Genomic DNA, 16278 nt, shown 5'->3' with positions numbered 1-16278 from the left:
TGCGTTTATCTTTGGGGAATGGGATTTGCAGGGTAGTGAGTGAGAAGGGATAGAGTACAAATTTTTACTTTTTACTTCCCCCTTTTGGTATTATTTGAACTAATGTGTGTATATATTCAAATTTTAATTTAAAAAGATATTGCCATTTGGGAAAAACTGTATAGGGTATTTAAGAAACATCAAGGGGCTCCTTGTGAGTGCTGGAGAGAGAGAAGGAGAATATGAGGCTGTGGAGGTCGGCTGGGGGCAGTCCAAAAGATTGTGAAATGCTGGGCTGAGGAGTTTGGATTTTATCCATAGGGGTCTATCGAGGTGAGAGCAGATGACACATTCACAGAGCCGAGCAGTGCCTGCACACATTAGATGCTCAATTAATCTATACCTGGTGTTGAATAAATGGGATGGCCAGGCAATGTGAACTCACCTAAGTTCTGAAGCTGGGGGTTGTGGAAGTGTGGTGCTTTACCACCATGTGTCAGTGGTAGGGACGGGGTAGTGGGGAACCCGCTGTGGGAAAATGTGTGCCTGCAGAAGTGCGTAAAGAGGATGGAGAATCCATATGAAGAGAAAGAAATGCTGTGGTTTCTTCTCAGACCAGAGCAGCATGGAATGGGTCCAGAACGGTGGACTTGGGCATAAGCTTATAACCAAGGGGAGTATTTTTTTATATAGGGACGTTCCCAGGACATAGGCTTTTCCAGACCACACTAGAGCTTTGGCGTCCTTTGTGGCCACAAACCAATCAAAGCAGGTTACCATCCTGCTTTGCCCCCAGATGTGTCTTCTTCAATCTCTCTTCTCTTCAGTATGTCTTCAGCACCACAGTGGGAAGGAGCCTCCTAAGATGCAGTTCTGATCACCTGGCCTCCTTGCTCGAATCCTTCACAATAGATGTCAGTCACCTCACTTTGGCTCAGGAGGACTTTTTGATCTGTTCCTTATAGATTTCTCCAAAGTTATTTTCTATACTGTCTTCCTCAAGCTTTACTCTGCAGCCAGGTCCATTGCTCTCAGTTAACTGAGTTACTTCATGCCTGGATCACTCTTTCCTTCCCTCACACCCTCCTTCTCCCTCCCATTTGCCTGACTGACCCCTAGCCCTCCTTTAAGGTTTCAGTTTTGAGTCATCTTCTCTCTGAAGTCTTTTCTGACCACAGCTCTACTCCTATCGGTACTTCACTCCCTGGGGGGTTTTGGTCATGCCCTCTCTGGGGTCTTGTGCCCAAGTGTTCTGCACTATTAAAGAGACTTACAGTAACTCACCGTGTCTCCTCACTGACCTTAGTGTTTGTATATCTACCTCTTTCCTGCCCCACTCCCCACTGCCCCCCTCTTGCTTTCCTATAAGCTCCTCAATGCCAGGGACTATTTCTGCTCTCCTGAGCACCTGGCACAGAGGCTGGGACATACTAGGTGTTCAGTAAGTACTTGGTGAACCAGTGCAGGAATGAAGAACAGGGCACCTCTGCAATGTTTTCTCTTAGAAAATAGAAAATCATATCACACTCCTACCTTCCCTTACCTTAAGGAACCATGAGGGTCTAAACATTCCTGCAAGAGGCAGCAGCCTCCTTCATTAGAATGATGTCAGGCAGGGAAGCAGAAAACCTGAGTTCTAATCCTGGTCCCTCTGCCCTTGGGTGAACCCCTGCCCTTCTTTGGGCCTCAGTTTCCCCATGTGTACAAGTAATCCTAGTACCACTTTCCCATAGAAATATTGTGAAGCTCAAAGATGAGCTCCAAATCACTTCCTATATAAGCTCCAGGCAGGACAGACGTATCAGCTGGGAAAATGTGGGTGTTTGCCAAGCAGCCAGGCCCAGGTTCTTTTTGGGGGGTGTGTGTGTGGGGGGGTATTTCCACCACTGATGGGGACCTGCTCAGAGACTCTCCCTCCTCGAGCTCACTCACGTTGTGGGGCTCAGAGAATGTTAATTATTAGGCCCCAGCCCACCCGGAGAGCCTCAGATGAAAGCAAGCGCAGAGTGTAAAGTCTAATCGATGCCCTGTGCCTGGCGTCAGGGCCTCGGCTCCCTCTGTCTGGAGATGGATCATTAATCCAGACACTCCGACCTGGAACACTGGGCCCAGGAAGTCCCGAAACATTCCTGACCACCCACGGCTCAGACCGGCAGCCCCACGAGGCAGCCAGCCTGCTGCCGCCGAGTCTCACAATTTTACAATCTCGAAGTTAGATGAGACGCAGAGAGCAGCTGGTCCAGACTTTCACTCGGGCCAGAAATCCAGGCTCAGTCTGCATACTCCCCACCAACAGACTGTCCGCAGAGGTGCGCCTTGACCAGCATCCCTGGACTCGGAGGGGACGGATCTGCTCTGCATGACTTTGGGCCTTGCTTTTCCCTTCTGTGAAAACAGCATAAGGTTACCTAACTCCCAGGACTAAGGTTGGGAATTAATTAGGTGGCTTGAAAGTTTTATTTTGAGATTTGTGAATGATGTTCACGGGTGAGCTGTCATTATCTTTGTTAACAGTGTGAGCTCCTGTCCCCGGGAGGTATTAATTCTTAATCTCCAGAGTCTTCTTTCATTGACAAGGAGTTACTTCTCTGCTTGGAAACTTCTGTATCCCTGGGGCCTTACATAGAAAATCAGGAGCCTCCTGCCTTGCTCCCAAGGCCCTTCAGGCTGTAGCCGCCATCTCCCTTCTCAGCTGCATCTCCTGCTTCTTCCCACCTACCCACTACTTCCCAGGTGCAGAAAACTGACCTTTGATACTGAGCTCCTCACCCCTTTTCTCTTGGTGAATTTCTACTCATCTTTCAAGGCCCTGACTAACTGTTCTGTCCCCTGAGAAGCCTTCTGATTCCCTACGACAAACCTCTGGTGACGTTGGTTGTTGCTTCCCCTGGTTTTCATGCTATACTCTCACTCCCACAGGACCATGGTATATTGTTTGAGTGTTAGTTATTTTTCTTCCTGAATGAAGAAGGAATATTAAAATGCATCTCCCACGAGGAACAGCATTGTTATGGCTTATTACAACAACATCGGTCATTGGTTCCTCAGCATAATGTGTTTTTAACAGCTGGATACCTGGGTTCTAGACAAAATGTCTCTAGAATCAAACAGACATAGGTCTGAATCTGTACTCAACCACTTCACAGCTTCGTAACCTGGATGTTATTAAGTTTTTCTCAGTCTGTTTCTCTGTTTGAACAATGGGACATTAACAAAGCCTACCTCTTAAAGTTCTTGTGATGATGATGATAAATATCTGCACTGAACAGTAGAGCATCTTGCCCTGACTCAGGAATGTTAGTGTTACCATCTGGGCCCCAGCTTGACCTCTCCCTGGCTCTCTAGTTCCTTGTCTGTAATAGAACATGATTCTACAACAGAATTTTGCAGACTGTGATCCTTGGTCACATGGCTGCATCATACAGGGTGTGGCCTTCCAGGTGGAGGCCATTCTTGACCACACAGATCCATTCTTATTGATTCGTAGATTTTTTTAAGGTGTCTAGATTGAGTTCAAAGGACCCTTCTGGCTCCAAACTCCTATGATACCATGATTCCGGGAGTGAGGCAGGTGACAGGGGAAGAGTTGTGATGAGGAAATGAGATAGAAGAGGCTGAGAGGCTGGTCTGGCCATGTCCTTCACCCTAGTTGGAGGATCCCAGGTACCTGGGGGAGGTGGAGAGAGCAGGGATTTGTCTGCCTTTTTGCACATCCCCTCATTCATGCCTTGCATAGTGTTCAATACCTAATAGGTGTTAAGTGAGTCTGCTGAATGGTGAAAGGGAGAGGCCACAATGAATGGTCCTCAGACCAGGTAAACTGAAGGGATGCCAGACCCAACCACTGTTGCCTGTCCTGATTACTCTCCTAAAGGAGAGTAATTGATTGTGCTCACCAAGCCAAGGTTTCATATTCTCAATGGCCACCATAGCTACCAGATCACACCTTTAGACTGGGATGTGGGAACTTCCTATGCTAGGGTGGATCTGAAGAGAAAGAAAGGCTGAGGGAAACCCAGGTAGGCAGGAGGTGCTGAGACATCATTGGGTTTCTTTTTTTTTTTTGTGATTAATCACTATGCTTTAATTATGTTCAATTTGTAACAATGAAAATACATCCTGCATATCAGATATTTACATTATGATTCATAACAGTAACAACATTACAGTTATGAAGTAGCAACGAAAATAATTTTATGGTTGGGGTCACCACAACATGAGGAACTGTATTAAAGGGTCACGGCATTAAGAAGGTTGAGAACTGTTGTTATATAGGATGATATCCATTCTGACAAGTGTGAGGTGATATCTCATTATACTTTTAATTTGCATTTCTCTGATGATTAGTGATGTTAAGCATCATTTCATATGTCCATTGTCCATACGTAAATCCTTTTTGGAGAAATGTCTATTCAGGTCCCTTACCCATTTTTTTAATTGGGTTATTTGGGTTTTTGGTGTTGAATTGTCTGAGTTCTTTATAAATTTTGAATATTAACCCTATATTGAATGTATCATTGGTGAATATCTTATTCCATTCAGTAGGTTGTCTTTTTCTTGATGATGATTGTTTCCTTTGCTGTGCAAAAGCTTTTTAGTTTAATGTCCAATTTCTTAAATTTTTTTTATGTTGTTTCCCTTGACCAAGGAGATATGTGAGAAAAAAATATTGCTAAGAGCTATGTTAAAGAGTTACTGCCTATGCTTTCTACATCATTGGGTTTCTTTTTTTTTAATATATTTTATTTATTTTTACAGAGAAGAAGGGAGAGAAATAGAGAGTTAGAAACATTGATGAGAGAGAAACATCCATCAGCTGCCTCCAGCACACCCCCTATAGGGGACGTGCCTGCAACCAAGGTACATGCCCTTGACCAGAATCGAACCTGGGACCCTTCAGTCCTCAGGCCGACGCTGTATCCACTGAGCCAAACCGGTTAGAGCATCATTGGGTTTCTTAGAGAAAAAAGCAGGAGCCCCTGAGTAGAGACAATGAAAGAACCCTGAGGATTCCTGAACTTTTGTCCTGTGTCTCTATCTTTGACTTTGTTTCTAGGGTGAGTCTTCCAAAGGAATAGCTGTAAACTCTGAAATGGAGAAAGACTCATGAGGTCAGGTCATTTGTAGGGATTGGGGAGCTGGGGAGGCTGAAATTTTTTGCAGCGAGGAGCCCAAGATGCTCACAGACAAGGACTGAAGTACAGAACTGAAGAGGGGGGCAGGCAGAGGTCCTGGGGTTTATGTGTAGGAAGAAACACAAGGGTCCATCTGGGCATAAGATGAGCCTTGTGGGCCACTCTTCCCACTATTGTGAGCTCTTAGAGGACAGGACTGGGGCTAAAGTGTGGCTTAAAGGATAGGATAAGGGGGCACCTTACTGTCCCCATGGGCTCAGCATCAAGACTTGCAAATGTTGGAAACATGATGGACACTGCTGGAGCTCAATTTTCCCTCTTCTATTTTACTCTTTTATTTTTAAGCTCCGATCTTTCTCCTCCAGATGGAGTTCTCCCATCTGGTTACAGAAACTGGATCAGTGGAAAGAGAAACTCTAGGATGTTGGAATTTCAAGAATGTTTCCAAGATGCCAAGAAAAATAGCTCTGTGATGAGCCAATGGCATCATGATGGCAGATCTGGAAAATAGATTTGATTATGTCTGAGTTGCAATCTCATAGGATAGTGATGGCGAACCTATGACACATGTGTCAGAGGTGACACGTGAACTCATTTTTTTGGGGTGATTTTTCTTTGTTAAATGGCATTTAAATATATACAATAAATATCAAAAATATAAATCTTTGTTTTACTATGTTTGCAAATATCAAAAAATTTCTATATGTGACACGGCACCAGAGTTAAGTTAGGGTTTTTCAAAATGCTGACATGCGGAGCTCAAAAGGTTCGCCATCACTGTCATAGGATCACAGGGACATTGAGGTCATCTGGTATACTCCATGGTGCTACACATAGAGGATCTGAGGCCCTGGGAAGGGCAGAAATAGCTGGTGGCAGAGACTGGAATGGAACCAAGAGCTGCAGCCATTAACCTCATTCCAATCAGATGCCAGGCCTCCACTGCCAAGCCCTTCTATGAGCAGTCTGACATGTGTAGCTTTGCCTTATCTGCAGGAAGAAAAGATGACAGTGCAGTCTTTCCTGATCAAGCATCCATCAGGACCCACATAAATATTTTCTCAGCATCTGTATGGCCAACATCTAGTTTGGCTATGTTCCAGGGAACAATAAATAATTCAGATGACTAGTTGCTTCCTGATACTTTCTTGGGTGTGTTTTCTGACGACTATGTTTTTGGAGCGGATGTTGGGGAGACCTTAACGAGGGCAGTGAGCCAAGCTCTTACTGGACGCTCTGATGGCATTTCTGGTCAGGAAGGAAGTACCCATGGTGTCTTGATGTCAACGCACTTGGGGCAGAAGATTACTTTCACTCCTTTTGAAAGGCCTTTCAAGTGGGGCCAGGAATTCATTTCAGGGATTAGAGCAGAGTGAGCTTAGAGACACTGGGACCAAAAAGTCAGAAGAAATCAGCTCAAGTGTAGTGAGTTGGGTAAACTTGACCAAAGGCATAGTGGGATCTTGGCAGGTGAGCTTCTGGGGAAAGTAAGAATAGTGTTGGAGCTGGCATGGCCTCAGGTCAAAATTACAAGTCTTGGAGCTCCAAGGTCAAGAGGGGTAGGATATTTGGGGCCCATCTGTTCTGATGCCCCATCTAGGGCCTCTGACTGGGGCCAGAAGTGGGAATCTCAAGGAAATATTTGGTGGTCAGATTCTAGGTGTTCTGCCTGGTTTACAGTAAGACTTCAGTCAGTTATTTGAGGATATTGGAATGGAGGTGAGGGCGGGAAATATCTAGAAAGAGTGGCAGAATCAAAGAGTCTTAGAACAGATAAACTAGATTTCACCCTCTGGTGGGAGGGTTCACTTTCCTGTCTGCAGGGACAGGATGGTCTCAGTGATAGTGCAGGTCTGAGTGTGCAGCTCGAAGGCTCTCAGTGCCTCACTTGTTCAGGGCGAGGCAGCCAGGCTGACATTGAAGCAAAGGTCCAGCATCCATCTCACTTTAGGAAGAGCACACTGTGTCTCTGATGGGTGTAAGGGTGTAGAATCCTAGGCTACTGAAAGGACCTATGGATGGTCTTGCCAGAGCTTCACAATGAGATTGTTGGTGCCCTGACTTCCAGCTCACAGCCCCACGTGGTTGCCCTTGGGAACCTAGTGGAGATCACAATTGCTCTACAAAGTCAAAGAATGGGACTTGGAGGCCCAACCTGAATTCATTTATGTGGTTCTTGAAGTGGAACTCTTCAGCCCCCATCATGGGTCTGTCACCTAGGTGTTTGGTAAAACTTTTTGGACCAGCCTACAGTCTAAGCTTGTATGCTCTCTAGGGATGGGAGTTCCTAAGTTTAATTCCTCCCAAGCTATGTTGCAAACACATTTGTTCTGATTCTGAAAGGAAATGCAGGATGGTTGGGAGACTGTGGGCACTAAAGTCAGCTGACTTGGGTTCAGGTAGAAGTTGAGCCACTATGTACCCTTGGGCAAATTACTTAACACCTCTGAGTCTCATTTTCATCTTCTGAAAGAGAGAAATGGTCACTGGAAGGCTGAAATGATGCAATGAGCATAAAGTGCCAAGCCCATTTCCTGAAACAAAGTAGATGTGATATTGATGACTGATTGCCTTATAAGTAATTATTGATGGCCTTATTGATTAATTTGAAGCAACAAAGACCTGAATTCTGGTCTTGGATCTGCTGAGTCAGGCTTGGTGTCCTTGGGCAGTTAGTTACCTCTCCACTTGAAGACACAGTTGTCTCATCAGTAACATGGAGAAAATAATGCCCACCTCACAGGGCTGTTGTGAGGTTTTAATGAGATACTTGTATAAACTCCCAGGCTCCTACTAGTTCCCAGATTGAGGGGAAAACACTTCATCATGTAAATGACTAGAAAAATGGAAGCTCACCCTCCACATTCCATAGGACGTGACAGCCTCTGATTCTAGGCTGGATCCCTTCTTCAGTCTGTTTCCTCCTTTCTTCACCCCTCCCTAATTCAGGCCTCATTCTCCTCACCCAGGTGGTTACACCTACCTCTTTATGGATCTCTCCCAGCCATGTCTCTTTCTTCCATTGGTTTTCCCCACAGCAGACTTTTCCCCACTCTACCCTCCTGCTCCTTTCTTCCTGTGTCTCCTCAAAGTTCTCACCTCTTTGTTACAGTATTCAAGACCCTCCATACTCTGCCTAGCCTACCTTTTTACTTTGTCCACAGATTTTTCCCTACAGCCCCTCAAATAATTTACATTTGCCTTTTCCCAAATCTTCATTAGGAAAACATCCTCGGACTCAGAATCAGCAGATGTACTAGCATATTCGGGGCCTTGTTTGGCTGCCGCCTGACCTTCTACACACTGCTTCTTTTCTGTGCGCCTTCCTCCGGTTCTCTATCTGAAACGTCAGGACTGGAAAAGTTATCTCAGGGCCTTTTAAGAGCTAAGGCATTTTAATCAAATTTGATGGTCTCTCGGGTGGCCAAGATTTCTTTTTCTCTCTCATCAAACATGCACAGCACACAAAGTCACAGATCCCCTCATACGTGCATGCAGTCTCTCACACAGATATACACTCACTTGTATGCATGGACATGTGTTTTCACACACACACACACACACACACACACACACAACACATCCTCACATATACACTTAACACTCACTCATGCAGTCTAGGACTCACACTTGCTGAACACACTCTCACACACATAGAGTCTAGCCTCTCTTGTTTATCACCGAATCCCTAGCACTTAGAGCAAAGCACCCAGCAAATCAATGCTCGTCTATGGAATTAATGGATAAACACTGATACAGGGTGGACACACACCACACCCACATGCACAAGCAATCAGATATTCACACTTGGGGACAGGGTACTTGTTAACCTGCATTAGACACACCCAGCACACTCACTCCCACCAATGTTTTCACACTATAGAGCTTCAGGGTCCCGTCCAGGAGTTCAGCTAAGGGAGATGTCACCTTTTCTTACATGTCACCCTGAAGGCTCCCTCGTTGGTATCAGGTTTGGTTCCAGGAACACCCAAGGACCATAGTCCAGGTGTCAGAGATACTTGATAGCTTCCTATGTGGACAGTGCTTTGTAGAAGTCTGATCCCTTTATCAAATGATATCCCACTTGATTCTCTCAGCAGAGGAGACAGAGACCTGGAGAGGAGGGCCATCTGCCCAAGGTCAGAAAGCCAGCTGGGAAGTGACGCAGCCACCAGAACCCTCACTGCCCTGTTCAGGACTCTCTCTATGGACTCTCCCAGTGACTGTTTTAAGAGGATTATTTATTCTTTATTGCTTCCCCCTCTAATTTATTTATTTCTGTATCTTTTTTTTTTTAAATCCCCTGTTTCCGCCAGCAAAGAGTTGGGTTTCAGCAGGGAGTGATGGAGGCCAAGTTCACTGTCAGAAAAAAAAAATTTAGAAGTACTTTCCTGTAAACCCAGCCAAGACTCCTGCCACATGTAGTGCGAACTTACCACACCTGCATGTACCCACCTTCATAAAGAACCAAGTTGCAAAAGGAAAAGAAAGCATTAATAAAGTTTAGTATCTACTTTAGAGGACAGAGTAAGGGCCCTGGCCATATAATTTGCCAACTAATTAAAAAATTATTCATATTGTTTTATGATTTTTAAAAATTTGCCTCATTTTTTGATCCTTGGACAAGACAGGTGAAGCACACACTTCAGTTGTCTTGGCTTTGGGATGACTGGTGAGTTTTTGGGTCAGTCTGAACTGTTTTTTTCCCCATGATGGGGCAGCCGGGGACTCCACTTGGGGCTCTAAGGAGTGCAGGCCTGACCGTAGCCTTGCTTGCATCTCTCTTTCCTGCCTCCACCAGCTCTCAGTGACACAGTGATAAGGTTGTGTGACAAGACCACTAATTTCGGCATCAGACTGACCTGCTTGAATACCAGCTCCATCCCTTAGCGGCCATATGACTTTGGCCACTTAACCTCATGGGTCTCAGTTTTTTTTCTTCATCTGTGCAAAGGCTATTAATACTCCTGCCCTGGCAGGTGATTGCAAGAATCAAGACCAATATACATAAGGATCCTGATACATAATAAGTACTCGAGAAATGGTAGAGACCATCAGATTAGCCAGTCTGGTACTTGACTCCACTCTGCCTCAGATTTCAAGGGGGAGGTTTTATGGAGTGGTGGGTCAGGTGTGGAAGAGGGAAAGAAGAGGGTCAGGTTTCATATCTAGTTCTACAGTGGATTTGGGAAATTCCAACCTCTCTCTGGGTCTCTGTCAAGTGGGTCTCACCCATTTGGATATCCTTAAGAGGTTCCCAGTCCTGTGAACTCTGTGTTCACCAAGGATTAAGACGGGATCTCCTCCTTTCTCTACCTCTGGAAGGGAGCTAGGTCAGACACACAGTAGATGTTCAAAGATACCTTAGGTGATTGACCTTATCCACTGCTGGTCAACCAGTCCCGGAGAAATGATGGAAACCAACTCAGGTATATGCAAGTCTAGCTGTGTACATTGAGTAAGAGAGATTCATGGGGATATAATCAAGAAATAACTTTCACTGATTACTCAGCAGGGCTGAATCTCTTTCATCCTGTTTTAGGAACTTGAAGTTGATCAATGACTTCTGTTTTCTCTTAGCTAATAAGAAGTTCCCCATTTATTTGAACTCAGAAAACATTTTTTCTGCTCAATTATTAACATATCTTGTCCACTGTACTACTCTTATTACTGTTAACAATAATCCTATATAATAAAAGCCTAATATGCTAAGTGTCTGGTCGTCTGTTCAACCAATCAAAGCATAATATGCTAATGATATGCTAAGGCTGCTCAACCACTCGCTATAATGTGTACTGACCACCAGGGGGCAGATGCTCCGACTGGTAGGTTAGCTTACTGCTGAGGTCTAGCCGATCGAGACTGAGTGAGATGGGCCGGACATGCCATGGAACCCTCCTGCAGTCCCTTTCCAGCTGGCCAACCTCCCACCTCCCTCCCTGGCCCAGATCGTGGATGGATAGGAAGTAATCAACCAAAGACCACCCTATATAATAAAAGGCTAATATGCAAATTGACTAAATGACAGAACAACTGGTTGCTATGATGCGCACTGACCACCAGGGGGCAGATGCTCAATGCAGGAGCTGCCCCCTGCTGGTCAGTGTGCTCCCACAGTGGGAGTGCTGCTCACCAGAAGCTCGGCTCATGGCTGACGAGTGCAGCTGCAGTGGCAGTAGCCTCTCCCACTTCCACAGCAGCACTAAGGATGTCCGACTGCCGGCTTAGGCCTGCACAGGGAGCGAGCCTAAGCTGTCAGTTGAACATCCCCCAAGGGCTCCTGGACTGTGAGAGGGCTCAGGCTGGGCTGAGAGGCACTCTCCGCCCCCCCCCCCGCCCCCCCCCGCCCCCCCCCCACACACACACCCCAGTGCACAAATTTCATGTATTGGGCCTCTAGTAGTAGAAATAAACTTCAAACTTCATTTAAAGGTAACGTGTTTTTTTTTTTCTTACTATCCACTTGAACCTGGGACTGCTGCCAGCCAGTCTCCTGCAGGGAGAATGAAGCTTAGTTTCTTCTTTCTTTTTCTACCTAGAGTATCACTTTTCCTTCTTCATTTTGCTAATCATAGTGGATTTCTTGTTTCTGTATTGCCAGAAACCGAGGGAGGGAGAGGAGGAGAGGAAGACAGGAAAGTTCTTATCTGACTAGCATAGACTTGAAGACCCAGGGTCAATGCTTTCTGAGCTTGGCAGACATGTAACCTTGATTGTTCTTTCAGGGGGTGTTTTTGTGGGTTATTTGGAGAAAATCCATCCTCCTCCCCATACAGGTGATCCCTTGATGTGGGTAAATACATTTCTACTCCAGCTGGCTGCTTCTGACTCCTCCCCAGCCTCAAGGCATCTGCCAGCACCACCACCCTCTCTCTGCTGAACTCTTTCTTCTGGCCACATGGTCTTCTGACAGGGTTTAAGATGCGCTACCATCTCCCTCTTGTGTGGTCCAGATCGGATTCAGAGAAAACACTTCTGTATCCTCTGCTTGATAAACTCTGAGGATGTGGTTACCCCAGTGCAGTAACTTCTCTTTACTCTGCTGTTAGAATAGCTGGTCAGCCAATCTCTTGCCTTTAGATTTAGCAGTGTGAGCCAGATTCCAGACCAGTGTATCCCCCAAATACAGGAAAACACCAAGATCTCCAACTATCCCATTAAGATCACTTTTCTTGGGCTTGAATTAAGTGAGGGAGTGGATGAAGATGTACATGTACTTACAGCTCTTTCCAGAAATCCCCTATCTAATCCTGGCTCTGTTCTTGGCCTCTCCCACCTCTTTCATATGCCAGAGGTGGGTGGTCACCAATACCACAAAAGTGATTTTCAGCACCACCTTTCTCAGCCCTTGCCTGGTGGTCTTGCATTTTACTTGGGGATGTGTTATTGATTATCTTGGGGCCTCCCATGAAGTCTGAACTAACATAGTTAAGTTTTAAGATTTTCTTTCCATTTAAAAATATTTTTCAGGGCAAAAACTTTGAGATAGATATTGCTATCTCCGTTTAAGAGCTGATAAACAAGTTCAGAAAGGCTGAGAAACTAACTCAAAGGCATACACCTTTTGGGATAAAAAACTAGGTTAATCAGATTTCAAAACCTGAGACTGAGGCTTCACCTTTGTAGCAGCTGAGGGAGAGCATAACGTTTGCGAGCCAACCGTACAGTCAGCAAGAACGTGAGCTAGGACATCAGTGTAGAATTCCAGGTGACTGTCAGCCACTTATTAATCTTAAAACATGTTCTTACCCATGAACTCTTTTGATGGGAAGTCATCCAGTACAGAACTTTTCCAGGGAATTGCTTTGGAAGAACCTAGCAAGTCGACAGGTTCTCTTGTGCTTCACCCCAACATTGATCGCCTCTTCCCAGATTCTCTGCAAAACTTTTGTTTGTTTATTTATTTATTTATTTATTCTTTTCCTTTTTTTAGTTCTTCTGATTATTATATTGGAGAGAAACCTCCATTAACACGATCTTTTTCATCACCACCACTACATTTTTAAAAAGTGTTAATTTTGACCTAGCCGGTGTGGCTCAGTCTAAATGATCCCAGGTTCCATTTCAGTCAAGGGCACATGCCTGGGTTGCGGCCTTGATCCCCAGTAGGGGGCCTCCAGGAGGTAGCCGATCAATGATTCTCTTTCATCACTGATGTTTCTATCTCTCTATCCCTCTCCCTTCCTCTCTGAAATCAATAAAAAAATAAAAATAAAGTGTTAATTTGTTAATTAGCATCTTCTTTATTCTTGTTCATCTTCTGTGCAACAGTTCTTAGTAAATACTGTTGCTTGGTTGTGGTTAGCTGAGTTAATTCATTGGCTGAACATAGTTCATTTGTGAGTCGGTTAGGAGTTCAGGGAAAAGGATGAGAAGGAAAGAAAATGTGTAGCTAATGGGGGCTGTCACATCAACCAAGTAGGGCTCAGCTCTAAGTCCTGACTCCCTGGGATATCCTGGATGAGTCATCCTCTGTCAGATTTAATTTTCTCCTCTGACCAATGGGGATGAGGGTCCCCATCTTGTTGGCCTCACGGGGAGTGTAAGATGAACCTCAGAGGAGATCAGAGATGTGAAAAGGAATGAAGGAGTATCAAATGTATGGGTTTGGTCTGGGAAAACAAAGCTTCTGAGTCAGCCTGACAGACCAGGCTGCTCAGACAGCGGGCTGGGAGGACCCAGAGAACCACTGTGGCCTTTGTGGGTCTCAAACAGAGGCCTCTACTTTCTGGGATAAATTATCCATAAGGCAGAGGCGTCAGGGCTGTCTGCTCCCAGTCTGGCCTTCTTGGCCATCTTACTTTATGAGACGTAAATTCCCAAGACTCACTAGTCATTTTTAATCTTCATCAGTGTTTATTTTTTCAGTTTTGTCCCCCTTTTTTTCTACCTTAGAGGCTGCTTGGTATTTTATAGGGTTATGGGCCAGGAGGGCAGAATGCAGCCACAAATCTCCCAGCTCTCTGGCTGAGACAGTGAGACACAGGGAGTGAGCTGCAGTGGTCTGAAGCAGAGATGCCCCAAGAAGCTTTAGCCAGACTGAGGCACTGCCTTGGTGCCTTTCCTAGAGAGTGAGCTCTGGAGTTCACTCTCCTGTTGAACCCAGGCCTCACAATTCAGAAGCAAATGGATAGAGTAGCATGCTCATGTGGAGCGATCACTGTGTGCCTCTCTTTTAAAATGGAAGTGACAGGGTGGTTGGGAAGAGATCAAACAAAGAATTTGTATGCATATATGCATAACCCATGGACACAGACAGTAGGAAGGCCTGGGGCAGTGGTGGGGACGGGGGTGGGGGTGTGTGGGGGGGATGGGGGGTGGGGGGGCAGGAGCAGGCTAGAAGTTGTAATGGGGGGAAAAGGGACATATGTAATACTTTCAACAATAAAGATTTTAAAAATAAAATAAAATGGAAGTGACAGTACTTCATTCAAGTTATTGTGACTCATCCAAAATGACCAAGAGATCTGGCACAGCCTGGCTAGCAAAGGGCATTCAGTACAGAGAATTCTACATCAATACTCTCCTCTCTTCAGTGATCCACGGTTGTGAAGTAATGAGCTTATCATCTGATCTTCCTCTAGACCAGCGGTTCTCAACCTGTGGGTCGCGACCCCTTTGGGGGTTGAACGACCCTTTCACAGGGGTCACCTAAGACAATCGGAAAACACATATATAATTACATATTGTTTTTGTGATTAATCACTATGCTTTAATTATGTTCAATTTGTAACAATGAAATTGGGGGTCACCACAACATGAGGAACTGTATTAAAGGGTCGCGGCATTAGGAAGGTTGAGAATCACTGCTCTAGACCCTCTCAAATGTGAGCTCATTGAGCCAGGGACTTTGTCTGTCTCAAACACCCTGGCATCTAGTATAGTGCCTGAGATAGTATATATTCAATGAATATTGACTGAATGAAGCCAAGTCCTCTGTATGATTCCTGTGGGTAGGGAGGAGTCTCCATACAAGAGAACATTGCCACAGACACAGAGGCATTCGAGTGAAAGGACTTTAGAACAGCATGCAGCTCAAGATTTCACTGTTGAGAAGAAGGCCTTAGGTTCAGGGAGGAGGTGGGGGTTGTCCAGGATTCACCAGAAGTTATGGGGAGACCTGGGGCTGGAACCCAGGCATTCTGATTTCCCATCTGGGGTGCTTTGTAGTAGACTATACTGTTAGTCATCTGTTTAAGGTAGAAGGAAGAGGTAGAGAACTAAGTAAAAGACAAAGCTAAGAAAAGGAAAACTAAGGAAAAGAAGGCATTTCTGCTCAAGGTGAGAGAGAGAGAGAGAGAGAGAGAGAGAGAGAGAGAGAGAGAGAGAGAGAGAGAGAGAGAGAGAGAGAGAGAGAGAGAGAGAGAGAGAGAGAGAGAGAATCTCAGGATCTTAGGACTGGGACGAACAAGGAATTAAGTCCTAAACAGATTGTGTCACATGACCAACAACCTGAGTGCTTCTGCAGCACAGAACCCTGCCCTGGCTCTGGGGCTCAGCAGTGCACTTGACCTTTGTCCACACAGCTCACAGGGGTCACATTGTGGGGGTGGGAAAGCTTCAACTTCCACCAGAAGGCAACCCATAATGCCTGTTTCATCCCGGCTAGTAAGTCCTTATGTTTTCCTCATAACCAACACAATGATGCTCCTGCCACTGCTCTTCCTAATATTACTATTACTGCTACGAAAGTGTAATTCTTTTTAATGCTTATGATGTGCCAGGTACTGTCCTAAGTAGTTTACTTGTATTAACTCAGTTAATCCTCAGAACCAACCCCATTTTATAAAGGAGGACAATGAAGTTAAATGACCTGCTCATGATCATTCCCCTAGCATAGAGAGAAACCAGCCATCAAAGCCCAGCCATCTCGCAGGGTTTGAAACCTGGCACCACTCCTGCCTCGCTCCTGCTATCCATCTAGACGCCACTTTACTTTCATTGAACATGCCCAGATGCTCCTGTTTTATTCAGACGTGCTTCAACCACACTTCCCACTTTTCCATGTTTGCAATAAAATACTGTCCCAGGTTTTGTGCTAGGAGCTGAGATACAAAGATGAGAAATGGTGTAGCCGAATGGTCAGACTGATATTTAAATGGGACATTGGAAGAATGTGCTTTAAGACCCTGGGAGAAATGCAATCTGAGTGTGTGAGGAGTGA

The sequence above is a fragment of the Myotis nattereri genome (genome assembly GCF_964212035.1).
Source record: "Myotis nattereri genome assembly, chromosome: 3".
NCBI classification, from domain to species: Eukaryota; Metazoa; Chordata; class Mammalia; order Chiroptera; family Vespertilionidae; genus Myotis; species Myotis nattereri.
The sequence above is the reverse complement of the archived record's forward strand: the minus strand, read 5'-3'. Positions refer to the sequence as shown.